Genomic DNA, 14,263 nt, shown 5'->3' with positions numbered 1-14,263 from the left:
TAAACCTTGGGCAGTGGGGAGGGATTTTGAGGATGAATGTCTGATTAGCTAGGCCTAAGGGTGCCAAGATACTTAATCTACATTGAGTGGTACAGTACCTTGTTTACAGTCAGTAACATAGGATCCTATCACAAAAAGGAGAAAAAGGTTATTAATTATCATATGTTTGAAGGGATGACTTCTAGGTGCATTTAAAGGTCATTTGCAGGAGGCTAGGATCTCAGCTTAGAGTGGGGTACTTTCAGGAATTCCCTGTGCTTTTTGAAGTTCCTTATCAGGAAAAGGTCAGGTCTGTAATTTTATTTTGGGCTATATTGATACTCCTTACAAAACCTAGAGTTACCAGATCAGCTGGAGTGAGAACCCATGCTAAGAAATGGGAGTCTGCTTTCATGCACCAAATCTGAAAAGGGTATCTGGCAAAGTCAGACTTCAGCCTTATTCCAGCAGAGTCCGACAATTAGCCCTTTGCTGGATGTAGGTTGGTGAAGATCTTTTCCCAGTCTGTAGGTTGCCCATTTGTTCTGTTGACAATCTTCTTTCATTTGCTTGGTTAGAATTGCAACAACTGGCAAAGACTTGTACAAAAAGAACTTTAAGTTTCTGAAGAAAGAAAATGAAGAACATATCAGAAGATGGAAAGATCTCCCATGCTCAGTAAAATTAATCCAGTAAAAGTGGCCATCTTACCAAAAGCAATCTACAGATTCAATGCAGTTTCTATCAAAATGCCAACATAATTCTTTACAGACCTTTAAAGACTTATTCCCAACTTCATATGGAAAAACAAAAACAACTGAATAGCTAAGATAGTACTGTACAATAAAAGATCTTCTGGAGGATATCAAGCGGTACTATAGAGCAACAGCAATAAAAACAGAATGGTACTGGCATAGAAACAGACAGATGGATCAATGGAATCCAATCAAAGACCCAGAAATAATCCCACACACCTATGGACACTTGATTTTTAATAAAGAGGCCAAAACCATACAATGGAAGAAGATAGCGTCTTCAACAAATGTTGCTGATCTAACTGGATGTCTACTTCTAGAAAAATGCAAATAGACCCTTACTTATGACCCTGCACAAAAATAAAAGTTCAAGTGGATTAAAGACCTCAGTACAAAACCAGAAACATTAAATCTTTTAGAAGAAATATTGGGAAAGAGCCTTGAGCTCATCGGCACAGAAGACAACTTCCTGAGCAGAACACCAACAGCTCAGCCTCTAAGATCAACAATTAGTAAGTGGGACCTCATGAAACTGAAAATCTTCTGTAAATCATAGATCCTAGGAGTTTTTAAATTGCACTAGGTTTCCATATCATTCCTCAAATGACCCCTTTCCTCTCCTTCTACTGTCTTCATCCATCTTCCACATCTGATCCCCTGCTCCAGTCCCCTCTTGCTCCCTCCATTTCACCCCGCCTGACCTTTTCCCATTCTCACTTGTTTCCAGTCCACCATCAAAATCTGTTCTATTTTCCCTTCCCAGAGATATCCATACATCCCCCACAGCTCTTTCTTTTTATCTAAACTCTCTTGGTCTTGGATTGTAGCTTTCTTGTCATTTAATTAATGGCTGATATCCATTTATAAATGAATACGTATATTTTCTTTCTCAATCTGGGTTACCTCATTCAGGATTATTTTTTCTAGTTGTATACATTTGCTTGAAAGTTTCATTATGTCATTTTTAAACAGTCGATTAATAGTTCATTCTATAAATGTACTATATTTTATTCATCCATTCTTCATTTGAAGGACATATAAGTTGTTTCAAGTTTCTGAGTATAATGAATAAAGATGCAATGGACATAGTTGTGCAAGTGTCCTTGTGGTAGGATGGACCATCCTTTGGGCATATGACCAAATGAAGTTGGATATTGTTCTTTCAAGGTCTGTAGATTATTATTTTTGATTTTGGTGGTGATTGCATTTAATCTGTAGATTGCTATTGATAAGAATGTTGCATTCAGAGAAGGGATAAGCAGGCTATCAAGATGAAACTTGATGGCCTGTGACCATATGGTGGGGAAGGAGGTCCCCTTCAGTCACAGACCTAGGACAGAGGAATAGGGTGAACATGGGAGAGAGAGAGGAATAAAAAGATACAAGTAAGGGGAAAACATTTGAGATGTAATCTGAATAAATTAATTAAATGAAAAAATTAAAAAGAAAAAAAAAAGAAGTCCATTTTTACTATGTTACTCCCACTGGTCCATGAACACAGGAGATCTTTCCATCTTCTGGTATCTTCTTCAGTTTCTTTCATAGGCTTGACCTTTTTGTCATGCAATATTTGGCTTGCTTGGTTAGAGTCACTCCCAAGATATTTTATATTTTGTAGCTATTGTGCATGGTGTTATTCTGATTTCTCTCAATCAGTTTGACATTTTATATTGGTGGGCTACTGATTTTTTGAGTTAATTTTGTATATAGACAACATTTGTATATAATTTTTATAATGTTGCATTTACTATAAATCTTTATGAGCTGTAAGCATTCCCTGGTAGAACTTATGTATACTATCATATCATCTGCAAATAAAGATACTTTGACTTCTTTTCTAATTTATATCCTCCTTATCTTCTTCAATTGTCTTATTATTCTAGCTAAAACTTGAAGTACTATATTGGGTAGATACATAGAGAGTGGGCATCAGTGTGTTCTTTAGAGGGTCCACCTCTGAAAAGTGACAACAGGTCCAGTTTCCAAGGACAACATCCATACAGCTGGTGTCTTCATGGAGCCTTCACCCCTTTGTTCTATGTAAGGAGCCAGCCACGATTGTGCCAGCCGCTCCCAATAATGGCGCTGGTCTGTGTGCTGCTACCTGTAAACAATTGCCAGTACGCATGCGCGTTTGCTAGAGCTATCTCTAGTTGCCCCTCCCGTAAGGGGACTATGCTAATTGTAACTACGCTTGTGTAAGCTGTTGACCTATCTGCATTCATATGTTAATTAGGCATTCTGCCTGAACCTGTGAGGTGTTAACACGCCACTTTAGATGGTATTTAAGTTCAAGCTCTAGGGGGGTTCGGGGTCTTTCGCTTCAGTTTCAAGGGCGCTCCCAATAAAGCGTGTTTGGGAAGGATCCTGGTGTCGAGCGTCTTTCCTGCTGGCAGGAGGTCGCGTCAGTTCTAGTCTCTTTCATGTAGGAAGGTACTCTGCAGGGTACTAAAAGAGAAACCTGGACACAAAAACAGCCACAAAACATTCAACCTACAGTCTGTCGTGCCTACAAGATGTGCTGAGGCGATGCTGGCTCAGAACTTATGGATGTGACAAACAAATGTCTTATTTAACTTGAGGGCCAGACCACAAGAAGAAGGCCATGCTATATACTGCACGGGTAGCCAGAAACTGGAGACTGGATAGCCCAGATACCTAGGGTACAACCAAACAGGATTGGGAGGATAAAAATCAATGAAATGATTCCTAATGATATTCTGCTGTACTCATACAGAATCTGCCATGGTCAGAGAGGTGACCTCAGGCAGCAGACATGAGGCAAGACCCACAGCCAGACATTACACAAAGAGAGAGTCTAAATTGGAGGTCTCCTTCTGGGTCGCTACAGTTGGCAATTATGAAAGCCTGCCAAAAAGGGTTGAGGAAAGAATTGTAGGAGTCAGAGGGGATGCAGACCACTAGCAGAATATGGCCCACTGAACCAACCCAACCAACAGGGCTCATGCAGGTTCGCAGAGACTAAAGTGTCAAGCACAGGGCCTGCATGGGTCTGTCCCGAGTCTTCAGAATGTACGTTATGACTCTTAGCTTAGTGTTCTTGTAGAACTCCTAACAAGGGAACTCTGTGTATTTCTTACTTTTTTGTTTGCTCTTAGGAGTTTCCTCCATCGGGTTACCTTGTCAAACCCCGATACGAGTGCTTTAGCTTGGTCTTATAGTATGTTGTTTTGTCTTGTTTGGTTGTTGTCTTTTCGAGGCCTGTTCCTTTCTGAAGCAAGATGGAGAGGCAGTGGTTAGGAAACTGGCAAGGATGTATTAATATGAGAGAAGAGTCTATCTTCGATTTTTAAAAGATCCTTTCTTTTCCTTCAAAAGATGGTTTCTCTGTGCAGTCTTGGCTGTCCTGGAACTTACTCCGTAGACCAGGATGGCCTCAACTTCACAGAGATCCCCTTGCTTCTGTTTCCCAAGTGCTGGCATTAAAGGCATGTACCACCACCACCACCACCATCCAGCAAGATCTTTTTTTTTTTTTAATTATCATTAAAAATATTTTAGGAGTGATAGAAAACCTTAAAGCAGCATTTCTTCTTTGTGTTTTTTTTTTCTTTATTTCTCTGAAGTGATTGTCTGACATTTTAGATTCAATTTCCAACTCTTGAGAAAAGCTGTAAATTTTTGCTCATGAATGTAAAAGTATATACTTGTAGCCAGTCTGTGCTCATCAGTCCAAGTGAAACAAATTCCTCTGGAGTAATGTGGTGTTCCTTATGTGTCACCTCAGAGATTTGATGATGCTGTAGCCAAAGGGAGGTAATCAAATAAAACTTCAAATGTGTGATGCTCAGAAACCTCTCACAGTTTTCTGATACACTTTCATGAGGAAGGATGAGCATAGCATAACTGAACCTTAGCTTTCTTTAATTGTTTCTTTTTATTTATTTTGAACCAAATGCTTTCTACACCCTTCAACTAGTTTACTATATTGTGAAAACTAGAAAGTTGGCCTTGGCACAACCCATAGAGTTAATGAAATTTTATTGATTCTTTACACCAATGGGAATGCATCAACAGTATTGCAATTATGTCCCATATTTTCAGACTACTACTGTTATAAGCTTAATAGACTGTATATTTTCATATTATGTCATCATCATATAGTTGGAATAAGTTTCTATAGTCACATGAAAGCCCTCTTTACTCCTGCTCCTGAATCTTAAAAAACATGATAAATTCATCAAGTTATTCATCTCTGTAATTATGATATTTTGTGAACTTCTTACCATTATATTCACTCAGCATCTCTATGACTGGCTTTTAACTTCACTTGATTTCCCTAGTTAATAGTTCATTCTTTGTTGTTTGTGTCTGATGAATCCTTTGAGGGACATTAAGATTGCTCCCAAGGTTGTTTTTTTTTTAATCTTTTATTTATTCTCTGTAAATTTCACATCATGAACCCCAATCTCCCCATCTCCCCATCTCTTCATAGCTGTCTTCATTCCTGGCAACCTCTGTCCCATCAAGAAAATAACAAAATAAAAATAATAAAAATCTCAAACATTAAAATATCTTATCCTGGAAACTGTAGGGTGTTACAATATATATCACAGTATACTCATGTGTGCCCACATCTTTATGTGCAATTACTCTTTGTAATGAGCCTTTGGTCTAGTTTGAGGCCTCTGGCTTCTGCTAATCCATCAATATTATATCTTCATCAATATTATATCTTCACTGGGACTCCTCTTGGATATCTTTTTTTAATTTGCAAATCAAAACGACTCTGAGATTCCATCTTACACCCATTAGAATGCTTAAGGTAAAAAATTCAAATGACACCACATGCTGGCGAGGATATGGAGAAAGAGGAACATTCATTCATTGCTGTTGGGAATGCAAACTAGTACAACCACTTTGGAAATCTATTTGGCGCTTTCTCAGAAAACTGGCAATAGGGCTTCCTCAAGACCCAGCTATTCCACTCCTCGGAATATACCCAGAAGATGCTCTACCACACAAGGACATATGCTCAACAGTGTTCATAGCAGCCTTATTCATAACATCCAGAACCTGGAAACAACCTAAATGCCCCTCAGTTGAAGAACGGATAAAGAAACTGTGGTACATTTACACTATGGAATACTACTCAGCTTCCAAAGTTTTGTTATAACAAATAATAATTCTATAAACTAGATCTTGATTTAACATAATTTGAAATTTTTTCAAGTCTGTATCTTACATTGATATCCTCTTACAAAGAAAACAGCTTTAATTCTGATGTTACTCAATTTACCTATGTTTCCTTTTTATAAATCCTGGTTTGGGTTCCAGCATAAGAAATAAATTTTAAGTTCTTTACCTGAAATATTTCCTCCTTTGATTTTCTCTAGCAGTTATATGATTTTACATTTTTATATTTAAGTCGATAAACCACTTTGTAAAGGAGGATTTCAGGTTCTGTTGTTTGTTTGTTTTCAGGTGATTGGAAAGGCCCTCCTTGGTGTAATTAATTGTTCCTTCTGCTTTATTGAAAGTAGTTTTGATGATCTTATATCTGGGTTTCCATTTCTACCCATTACCTATTTCTTTGCAGATAGCATGTGGATTAGATTCTATAGATACATAGGAGTACACTTAAAGAATAATCCTGTTAACACTCTTCTTTTTAAAAAAAAATTCAGCTATTCTCAACTAATATCTTCCAACGTGAATTTCAAAATAAGATTTACGCATCTACAAAATTCTTCTATACATGTAATAAGAATTGCATTATGTCAACAAATGGACTAGTTTGTTAATAAATGAAACTTTGTTTTGCTCCCAGTCCATAAATGAGATAAGGTTATATGTTTACCTTACTGCCTTTGGTTTCTTCCTTCAGTACCCTTTAGTTTTCATCACACATTTTTGTATATTTATTACAGAACTATGTGTTTCCCCCCTTTTCTAAGTTTCACTCCTTTATGGTTACTTTTAGTTTGTAAAGCTGGTATCAGTTCTTTTTTCTTGAACTTATATTCCACAGTCTTTCTAAATTTGCATATTCCTTCCTAGAGAAATTTTCTAGTAGCTTGGAATCTGCAAGCTATTCAGTTTATCTGCATGTGAAGGTGAATTTATTTTATTCGTTATATTCTGCGGAGCATTTATTTATGTTTTTTCTAGCCTGAATATTAAGCACTGGGTCAAATAAGCAGTGCCTTTACCTTGTATTCATGGGACGCATGGATTCTTTCACTAGTCATGGGATATTTTTAATAGATGCTTCTTTGTATTGAATTCTTGCATACCACAAAATCCATGTGTTGAAATCACTAGTCCTCAAGGTGATGTGATAGTCAAGTGAGGCCTTTGGCAGCGACTAGGTGACAAAGGCAAAGACCTCACAAACCAGCAAACGGACCTTCTCTAGCAACAGATGCTGCCAGCACCTCCATATCAGACTTGAGAACTGTGAGAGATTTTCCTTGTTTGTAAGACTGGTTGGTGACTCTGTCAAAGCAGCACGATGGAAGGAAGATGGGTATTCCATATTATTTAGTCCAAATCTGACAGTTTTTGGATTGTTTGTTTGTGACAAGGTGTCTTTACGTAGTCATGGCTTTCATGGAACTTTCTAGGTGGACCAGGGAGGCTTCCAACTCATGGAGATCTGTCTGCCTGGGATTAAGTGCTGGAATTAAAAGCTTGTGTTATTCTGCCCAATCTGAGAACATTCTCATGAATCGGAATTGACCTTCCTCAGATGCTTTTTCCGAATCCACTGCTGCAATAAGATTGGTTTTCATTAATATCTTCACAGGAGGGATTAGTTTGACTTGCCAAATATTAAAACCACCTGTTAGATTTGTCATTTTAGATCTTTGAACCAACTTGGGCAAATTTACTTCCGCTTACAACCCTTTAGCTTCTCTTCTTTTAACTTTGTCTTACTTCCGGAGCATTCATGAACCACCACGTCAAACACTGTTGCTTTTTAAATTACTATTGAAAAAAATGATCTCTCCATGTAAGGACAGTCTGATTCCTTTTAGTTGTAGCTGTTGTGGTGATCTTTTATTTCTGAAGTGTGGTTTTCTGTTACTGTGTATTTTCTGTTTGGATAGCATCCTTTAGTATTTCTTCACAAGTAGATACAAGCTTATCTGAGAATGTCTTCATTTCCCCTCCCTTTCTGAAGGTTGGTCCCATGGAGGTGGGGTTTGCAGGGGATGTTTGTTTCTCTCCACGTTTGACAAACTGTTGTGTGCCTTCTTCTAGCTGCCACAATTTCAAAAGAGAAGCACGCTCTCCTTGGAATGGTTTCCTCTATGAATAATGCAGGGATTTACTGACGGTGATTAAGGTTTCTGTCTGTCTTTACTTTCACAGACAGAATTTAACGTGGTTTCCTGTGAGTTTCTCTAGGTTTGACTTACCTGAGATTGCCTCCCGTTCTTCTATCTATTGCCTTCGTTTTTGTCACTACATTTAGGAAATTAGAAGGCATGATTCTTTTCATATTTTCCCAGCTCCACATTATTTTTCCTCTTCTTCTCAAGTGTCTAGAAAATGAATGTTAACCCTCTCGCTCTTGATGTCCATGTTCCTAAGCTGCATTTTACTGCTGAAAAAAAAAAAAAACAACTGTTTCTCCTACTGTGGAGACAGCAGATACTGTATTGATCTGTTTTCAAGTTACATAATTCTATTCTTTTTCATTTCTGTTCTAATATTGATCTTATCTAGTGAAGGATTTATCTCAGTTACTGTGCCTACCCATTATCTAAATACCATTTGGTCATATTTGTAACCCCTTTGTAGGATTAATGGAACTTAAAGTATTTGAATTTTATTTCTATATGATATCTGGTAATTATTTTATCAGTTAACTCATTAATGTTTTAAAATACTTTAAAAATGTTTCTCAGACCACTCTACCTTCTGATTCCCTTTGATGTCGACAGCTGATATCATTGATTTTCTCTTTCATACTATGTGCTCTTTGTGTTCAGTGTGAATGACTTTGGGCTATATCTTAGATGGTGATAAGAACAATGTCAGAGATCCTTAATCTTGTAAAAAAAAATCTCTGTTTTCTGATGTTTACCCTGTTGATTCTCACCTGCTTTGTAGGTAGAGGTTACAGGACACATTTACTTCTAGAGTAATACAATTTTGAATATTCAACTCTTTTGTCATTGCTGGCATTCCTGTTCTATCCCTCCTAGCGCTACGTGAGAGGGTGGAAGTTGCTTCCCTGAGCTACCTGGTCTTCTGAAACATGACGGCACACAGAAGCCCCTTTGCCTGATTCTTCTTGCGCTACTTGGTTAACTGTAGGAAGATGTCAGCTGTTAGGATTTTCTGCTAGCTGAGCTCTGCTGCAATTCTAAGGGAAGATTGGGCACCCTGTAGTGGTACTCTTCAGATAGATGCAATTGAGAGTGACTCTTTGGGTTATATTTCGTTAGAACTTCCCATTACATCTTTGCTAGGCTTTTCCTTTTGAGATTGTTGGGCCAAGAGAGAAGCTATACATACTCTGTTTACCCTTAGGTTCTATGAATCTATGGGACTATGGGAGATATAAAGAAAACCCAACAATCTGCCTCCTTTAAAGTTTTATGCCTCATGCTAGAGAATTGGCTCAGATATTAAGAGCACTATTTGGTCTTGCAAAGGTCCTGAGTTCAATTCCCAATAACCACATGATGGCTCACGACCATCTATAATGATATCTGTGCAGTCAGACATGCAGGCAGAATACTGTATACATAATAAATAAATACATTCAGGGAGAATACTGTGTACTTAATAAATAAATAAATCTTTAAAATTCTGTTTAAAAAAAGTTCTACGACTCTATGGGACAACGGGAGAGAAAAAGAAAACCCATCAGCCTATCTACCCATAAGTTCTGTGACTCTTATTTCTACCTTCCAGCTTTTGGGGTCCTCTCATTTCTGCTTAATTATGTCCAGAGTATTTAGCTCAGTCCAGATGAGAACAACAGAGAAAGTGACTCAGTTATCTGTTCTTCTTTAATTATACTTACTATTTTATTTATATCTATGCTTTATTTAGTTTGAAGAACCTTAACACAGCGTGTGTTTATGTCTATAAGTATGAATATAACATATTTTAAATTTTATAAATATTTACATTTTATATATTTGAATCACAGATTATTTTTATTTATATTTTATCTAAATGCAGAAATAACATTTACAGAACTGGAGAAACAGTTCAGAAGTCTAGAGCACTGACTGCTCTTTCAAGGACCTGGCTTCAGTTCCCAGTACTTATGTGGTGGCTTATAACTGCCTGTTATTTCAGTATCAGGATATGTAGTACACTTTTTTTTGGCCTCTGTAGCCACCATGCACACACATAGAGCATAGATACACACACACATATATACATACATACATATATACATATATTACATATAATTAAACAAAGTCTTAAAAAAATATTGATCTGTAATCTCTTACCAAGGTTGGATAATAGTGTTGATAATATGAATATCCTATTATGGTCAAGATTAATGGTGTAAGTTATTCTCCAGTCAAAATCAAAATAAAATGCACTTGTGGTGTGAAACTTAGTTTTTCTAAGAAATCTGTGCAGTAATAACATTTAAAATGTCTTTAGATGTCTCATGTAACATTAACAAACATCAAAACATGAAGATCATATGTTTCTTATGTTATGGTGAAGAGCAGTGTAGGGAAAGTTCATTCTTATACTTATGAAAACTAAGAAATAAAAATTCAACAGAAATCAGCATGACCCATCTTATTGAACTCTGGGGAAAATGTACATTCATTCCTGAAATATTGTAAACTATACACCTTGATTTTTAAGACTTTTGCTCATTACTGCATTTATGTGGAAATGGAAGGAATTCTTGGCAGAAGTTGGGAATATAGCAGTGGCTACTAGATACTAAAGAAAGTAGGTAAAATGGCAAATAGTAAGAGGTTAGAAAAAAAGCACAATGTTTCCATAAGACGGAAAGAAAAGCGTACGTTTCTGTGTCCTACTATACAGTAGTATGATAACAACTATAGAAATTTGTAGTCAATTGTCTAGAATATCAGATGAATTTTATGAATTCATCTAAACAACTGAAAACAACTTTGCAATGTTAGAAGTGATAATTACTGTGGTTTGATCATATTGTACTTCATAAACACAGGTATTATCAGGTCCAAAAGAAACTTCAATTCACAAAGCAAAAAGCAGCCTACATATCCAGAAATGAGCTCCACATGTAATACAGAAGGATTTATTTTGGTTAGATAAAAGCCAGCCTTCCTCGGGAATGTGTGGTGTTGGTTCCTCTATATGAAAAGGGCCATTTCCCTTCCATCTAACAGAAAGGATATTTGGCTACTAGTGGTCCCTATTAGCACATCAAAGCTAATCTTAGCCTCCATCCTGTCGAAGTATCACAAGTACCTATCACACTTTTCAAAGTCCATACTAACATCCTAACCCTTCTCACCTCCTCCCCTAATTTAAACTCCTTTCTTACACACACACACACACACACACACACACACACACACACACACACACACACACACACTTCTGCTCCTGTTTCTCTCACTATACTCTTAATTACCTGATACTATCCCCTCTCTTGCAGATAGTCCTGGCTGTGCTCAGTCTGCTGGTTTTGGTCAGTCTATTTCTTTCTCTCTGCTCTGGTCTCTTCCAGATTCCACTAGCAGTTCTCTCACTCATGTTTACAATAAAAGCCTTCCACTTAACCACACCATGGAATGGTCATGCTGTCATTTTACATAGTTATTTGAAGTCAATAAAAAAGGAATGGCTTGAGAGATGGCTCAGCACTGAAGAATACTGGCTGTTCTCCCAGAGGTCTTGCATTTGATTCCCTGAACCCTCATAGTGGCTCAAAACTGTCTTTAACTGCACATCTAGGGGCTCTAGTGCCTGGTTCTGCTCTCCACAGGTTCCAGGCATACCCATAGACAAAAATAGACAAAACACTGAAATAAAAATGAAAAAAATAAGATTACAATATTCCTATGATTCCTAAGAGAAGTCATTTATTAGAGGAGAATAATTGGCATCTATGTAATCCAATTTCACATATTAGAACATTTTATAGGGAAATAATTATAATGAAAGGCTCCTAAGTAGTGTTTTAGATTGATTTGCCAGGGAATGGCTCTGTACAGAATTCATTGAAAAGAAGCTAATCATGTTAAAAATCTAGAAAATACATTTAATGCAAAGATGACAGAAAATACAGTTTCAGGATTAGAAACATAATGTGTTCAATGAAGAAAACAAGGATATTTGTTTGATTATTTGTTGAGTTTGGAGTCAGGGTGTCCTGTGATGAAGAAGGACAATGAGGGGTTGTTGAAAGAATTTTATTTTGTTATTATTAGCCCTATTGAGAATCCTTCAGAATACTGTAAAAAGAAATGTGATATACTACTGTCTTATATAGGGTTACTATTACTGTGATGGGACACCATGTCCAAACCAACTTGGAGAGAAAGCATTTATTCTGCTTACAATTCCACATAATGTCAAGTTCATCATCAAAGGAAGCGAGGACAGGATGTTAAGCCGGGCAGAAACTTGGGGGCAGGAGCTGATGCAGAGGCCATGGAGGAGTGCTGCTGACTGCCTAGCTCCTCATGGCTTTCCCAGTCTGCTTTTTTATAGAACCCAGGACCACCAAACTAGGGATGGAACCTGCCCCCCATCAATCACTATTTAAGAAAAATGCCCTTTATGTTTATCTACAGCCCAATGTTATATAGGCATTTTTTCAATTGAGGCTCCCTGCTCTCCAATAACACCAGCATGTGTCAAGTTTACATAAATCCTCAAAGTACATGTATGTTCCTAGTTTTCGAAATATATGCTGTTTTTTGAATAGTGAATACAGGTATAGGGGTCAGAGTCAAAAACAAGAGATAAGTTGAGTGACGTATAGGAAAAATATTACTGGGGCTTAGGTCAGGGTGGTATTTGTGAATATGGTACAGGGCATAAAATTCACAGATTATTTAGCAGTAAACTATAAAAAAATGCTGGCAAACTGCTTTAAGGAATTACTTTATCAGTCATCCAAAAATATTAAATTCTTATAAAATAAAATATTATTCATGAAAGTGGCAATATTGAACAAATAGTTGTCAAGGAAATTTATTTTAAAATTATGCAGGATTATAGCATTGCTAGCTTATTCCTTAGATTTTAAAAAAAGCTACTGGAATATCAGAAATTGTAATAAGCAAGTTCATCAATCAATTTCTGAAAACTTCTATTGCTAAAATATGACTGTTTGTTAGCTTAAAATAATTATATTGTTGGTCTCAACATATAGTCTTTCCTTGTGGAGGAATGAAAAACAATAATAGGCCCAGAAACTGTTCTAGTTTGTTTCATTTTGCTGTGATAAAGAAATCGCCAAGAACAACTTGCAGAAGAGAGGGAAATATTTCATACTACATTTCTGGCTAACTGTCCATCACTGAAAGAAGTCATGTCAGGACTCTAGGCAGGAAGCAGAAATCACTGAGAAATTCTGTGTACCAACTTGCTTCCTAAGGCTTTCTGCATTTGCTTTTCTAAACAATTCAGGACCACCTGTAGAGGGATGACAACATCCACACTGGGCTGGGCCAACCCACATTAGCTGAGAAAATGCACTGCAATCTTGTGCACTGCATCTTGTCCAGATGACTTACCTTGTGACGAGTTGGAAAAGACAAAACAGCCAACCAACCAACCACTACATTTACCAAATTTATAAGCCACCACCCCAGCTACACACACACACACACACACACACACACACACACACCTCTCCAAGGTTATATAAGTAAGTCAAAAATATCTAGAGAGGAGACTTTTTTCCCAAGGGATTGCCTGAAAGTGCAGTATAGAAGTCCAGAGCTGTAGATTTTGTCACTCAATCCCTTGCCTGGTGGGATTTTTAGTGATACAGCTGCTTTCCGTCCCCACACACTCCTGTAGGTAAATAATCACCCATGAGAATTTAAGCAGGCTCAGTAAATGCATTGGTTTAAGCTGCTAGCCTTTGGTCCAGTAATTTGTTAGGTCTATCACTGTTGCTCTTTTCTGGGCTGAATAGAAGTTTGTTCATGACTTCCTATGAGAAGCCATACAATAGTTTCCTACTACATAGTCAATGTGCTATGAAGGAATCCGCTACATACTGAGCAGGTTGAAGCTAGTCCGATAATTTATTATTCTGGTACAGTGTCTCATGCTTTAAAAACAGAAATTAGGAGACAGGAGAACAAGAAGCTTAATGCTTGCCTGCTCTCTACAGTAAGATTGTCCTAGTGTTATTCTGTTGCTGTGATAAAACTCTGACTAAAGAAGGGATTTATTTCCATTCACACTCTCAGGTCATAACCTATCACTGAGAGACCTTGAAGTCAAAACCATGGAGTAATGCTATTCATTGGCTCGGTCACAGGCTACATCTTAGTTAGCTTCCTTATAGAGACCAGTGTCCTGGACTATCTTACAATAATCAAGAATCAAGATAACCTCCG

The 14,263-nt window shown here is 37.2% G+C and overlaps 1 long non-coding RNA gene across 1 annotated transcript in view; it reads right to left on the bottom strand.

Annotated features, from left to right (window-relative positions):
- Positions 1 to 485: 485 nt before the first annotated feature.
- LOC311588338 overlaps positions 486 to 14,263 on the bottom strand; it is a 31,663-nt gene continuing 17,885 nt past the window's right edge. The window contains exons 2-3 of the long non-coding RNA XR_014776163.1: positions 8,120 to 8,307; positions 486 to 603 (exon numbers count right to left, since the gene is read on the bottom strand). This is a non-coding gene — a long non-coding RNA (uncharacterized lncRNA). The remainder of the gene's footprint in view (positions 604 to 8,119; positions 8,308 to 14,263) is intronic.

This window comes from Acomys minous, assembly GCF_964271855.1.
Source record: "Acomys minous genome assembly, chromosome: 17".
Taxonomy (NCBI): Eukaryota; Metazoa; Chordata; class Mammalia; order Rodentia; family Muridae; genus Acomys; species Acomys minous.
The sequence above is the reverse complement of the archived record's forward strand: the minus strand, read 5'-3'. Positions and strand labels throughout refer to the sequence as shown.